Below are 3856 nucleotides of genomic sequence, written 5' to 3' on the forward strand. Positions count from 1 at the left end.
TTGCAGAGTTCCTGCCATGATAAGTAACTGGGATTGCTTGTTCCCAGTTTTGGGTTCACAGTATGGGTCAGGGAGTTCCCTTAGACTTAACGTCTCTCCCCAGCTGCAAAATGGAAACATATTGAAACATCTGCACACCAGGAAAAGAAGAAGGGTAGGTGAGGGCTGAGCATGTCCTTGACTTCCCCTGCACATCCCATATTTTGCTATGGCATTATTGTTGGCTACAGTATTCCTCATAGGGTAAGCAAAGATGAAATGGTTTTTAACTAATCTGGGTAAAATTACTATCAATGAATGTCAACTGATATGGTTGTGGTGGCACTCATGAAATTACAGATATATGTATAATGTTAGGTAAGCAATTAAAATCATGCATGTTAAGATATTTTTAATTAAATTAGCAAACACATAAATCTTACAGGGGAAAAGCAAGGCACAAAATTATATATACTATATATACCATGTAAATTTTAACTACATAATATGTTTTACACAGAAAGTGTGGCTAGAAGGAAATATACAAAATGTTTGCAGTAAAAGCCAGCCTGCAGCACCTGCCACCAACACTGACTGCTCTCATGCCTGTCTGGAGCTGTGATGAGAATTAAAGGCCATAGATGAAGATGGACTTGAATTGCAATCAGAAGAGCCAAACTCATTTTTTATGCAACAGTTTTTCATAAACTTCCCATACATTCCCATTTGACCATCACACAAGTTCTATGAGGATCTGATGCTACACACTTGGATAGTGATCAAATTCTTGGGGAAGTATAAGAAACTGTTTTTGTTTCATATGTTGTGGATTCAGACATAACTGTGCATATCTTTGCTCCTGCTGACCCAGACTCAGTTGTAATCCAAGATGCTATTGAGGACATTGTTACAGATGATGTTCAATGACCAGATATCATGTAAGAAGTAGATGTATCTGAAACTGTCATCATTCCTAAGCAACTGCTGGACTCAGATGTAACTGAAGAAGTTTCTTTAGCCACTGCCCAGTCCCAGGTGATGTTTTATCTTCTGACATTACTTCAGCCTTGATGTCTATGCCAGAACATGTCTTGATGAGTGAATCTATATATGTGCCTGATGGTGGAGACACTGAACATGTGGTTCATTATAATATAGTAGAATTAGAAATCATCACTGACCCTTTGACAACTGATATAGTTTCAGAAGAAGTATTGTTAGCAGACTGTGTCTGTGAAGCAGTCATAGATGCCAGTGGGATCCCTGTGGACCAGCAAGATGATGACAAAGGCAACTGTGAAGACTACCTTATGGTTTCCTTGGGTGATGCTGACAAAATAGAATATGATGGTTCCTCTGGAATGACCATGGAAGCAGAGTAAGAAATTGATCCCTGTAAAGTGGATGGCACTTGCACTGAAGTCATCAAAGTTTATGTTTTCAAAGCTGACCTTGGAGAGGGTGACTTAGGTAGAACAGTAGACATTGTGGAGAGTGAGCCTGAGAATGACCATGGAGTTGAACTACTTGATCAGAATAACAGTATTTGTGTTCCAAGGGAAAGATTGTCTATATGACTGTAAATGACTTTCAGAAAGAAGATGAAGACTTAAATGTCACCGAAATTGCTGACGAAGTTTATACGCAAGTGATAGTAGGAGAGGAGGAGGCTGCTGCAGTTGTGGTGGCTGCTGCAGCACATGAGCAGCAAATAGATGACAATGAAATCAAAACCTTTATGCCAATAGTATGGGCAGCAGCTTATGGTAATAATTCTGATGGAATTGAAAACCAAAATGGCACTGCAAGTGCCCTCTTACACAAAAATGAGTCTGTTGTGCTCAGTTGACTGGCTAAACAAAAGCCAAAGGAAAGGAGAAGATCTGATTCCAGGCAGTACCAAACAGTAATAATTATTGACCCTGGTGGACAACCCTTGACTTCCTATCCTTGCATGATTTGTGGGAAGAAGTTAAGTCAAAAGGTTTCTTGAAGAGGCACATGAAAAACCATCCTGAATACCAAGAAGAAATACTTCTGTATTGACTGTGATTACACTACCATAAAGAGGATAAGTTTACACAACCACCTAGAGAGCCACAATCTGACCAGCAAGGCAGAATAGGACACTGAATGTGATGAGTGCAGAAGCATTTCTCTAACACTGGGGCTTTGTTTACTCACAAAATGGTGCATAAAGAAAAAGGAGCCGACAAAATGCACTAGTGTAAATTCTGTGAATACGAGACTGTTGAACAAGGGTTGTTGAATCTGTCACCTTTTAGCAGTCCACAGCAAGAACTTTCCTCATATTTTTATGGAGTGCCGTAAAGGTTTTCATCATTGGTCAGAACTCAGAAAGCACATGCAAAACCACACTGAGGAGACGCCATACTAATGCCTTTACTGTGAATATAGGTATGCAGACTCCTCTAACTTGAAAACTCAAGTAAAACCTAAGCATAGTAAAGAGATGCCATTCAAGTGTGACATTTGTAGTCTGACTTTCTCAGATACCAAAGAGGTGCAGCAATATGCTCCTATCTACAAGAAAGCAAAATATATCAGTGTTTGCAATGTGACAAGAGTTTGAACTCAAGCGATTTGAAATGACACGTAATTTCAGTTCACACAAAAGACTACCCCTACAAGAGTAGCATGTGTGATAAAGGTTTTCACAGCCCTTGGGAGCTCAAGAAACAAGTGGCTGCCCATAAGGGTAAAAAAAAAATGCACCAGTATAGACATCGTGACTTTAAGAATGCAGATCCATTTGTTCTAAGTCGCCATGTTCTCTCAGTTCACACAAAAGATCTTCCGTTTAGGTATAAGAGATGCAGAAAGGGATTTAGGCAACAGAATGAGCTTAAAAAGCTTATGAAGACACAAAGTAGCAGGAAAGTGTATCAGTGTGAATACTGTGAGTTTAGCAATACGGATGCCTCAGGCTTTAAATGCCATGCTGTTTCCATTCACATGAAAGACTATCCTCACCCTTGTTGAGTACTGCAAGAAAGGGTTCTGAAGACCTTTCAGAAAAGAATCAGCACATAATACCACACCACAAAGAAGTTGGCCTACCCTAACAATTCTTCTACAGACTTTTGTAGAGATATTGGCCTTGAAGCAGAAAATTTATATTAAAGCCAATCAGTCTTGTATGCATACAATTCTGTATATTGTTTTATGCTGTTTACAAAGAATTATTGCTTCTAGTTGACTTTTTTTACATTTTGTTCAATAGCGTGTTCTAAATACTAATCATTTTGTTTAATAAATGGAGAAAAGCAGCAACAAGCAACTTGCTTTTAATAAAGTGATACCTGATTCTATGCAGAATTTTTCTTAGAGAGTTTATAATTATTTACATATTTACCTTGCTTACCTTGATGGTTGGTGGTACTCTTCTAATAACTTTTAACTTAAAGTTAAAATAACTTTAGATTGTTAACTCTGAAAGTATTCATGTTGACATTTTTTTCACAAATTTCTCACAATAAAATCATAAGACATATACTAATATAAATGGGATATTTTATGGTCAGGTCTAATTATCATGACATGGAAGTCATTTACTTGTCTTGCTTAATATTTTCAAAACACATGACATTTTAAGTTTCCGTTTGAGCTTTTGCATCCCTAACATTACTGAGTAAAGAACAGTGGCTGGGTTCATGTTTAATTTTCATTTTGTTTAGCAGACAAAATATAATTCTTTGGGCTTTCTTTGGAGTATTTACATCTTTTGTAAGCATAGCAAACTTTTAGAGAATCTTATTGAAAAATTTTTCTTGATTCTGTTGTATTTTTATTATTCTGTGTGTGCTGCTTTTGTCTTGGAATGGTTGTGTGCTATAAGTGAGACTTATTGAGGACT

The 3856-nt window shown here is 37.5% G+C and overlaps 1 pseudogene; it reads left to right on the top strand.

Moving 5' to 3' along the window:
- The first annotated feature begins 622 nt into the window (after nt 1–622).
- On the top strand, nt 623–3065 carry LOC119523600 (annotated as a pseudogene).
- Nucleotides 3066–3856: the final 791 nt, after the last annotated feature.

Source organism: Choloepus didactylus, chromosome X, assembly GCF_015220235.1.
Source record: "Choloepus didactylus isolate mChoDid1 chromosome X, mChoDid1.pri, whole genome shotgun sequence".
NCBI classification, from domain to species: domain Eukaryota; kingdom Metazoa; phylum Chordata; class Mammalia; order Pilosa; family Megalonychidae; genus Choloepus; species Choloepus didactylus.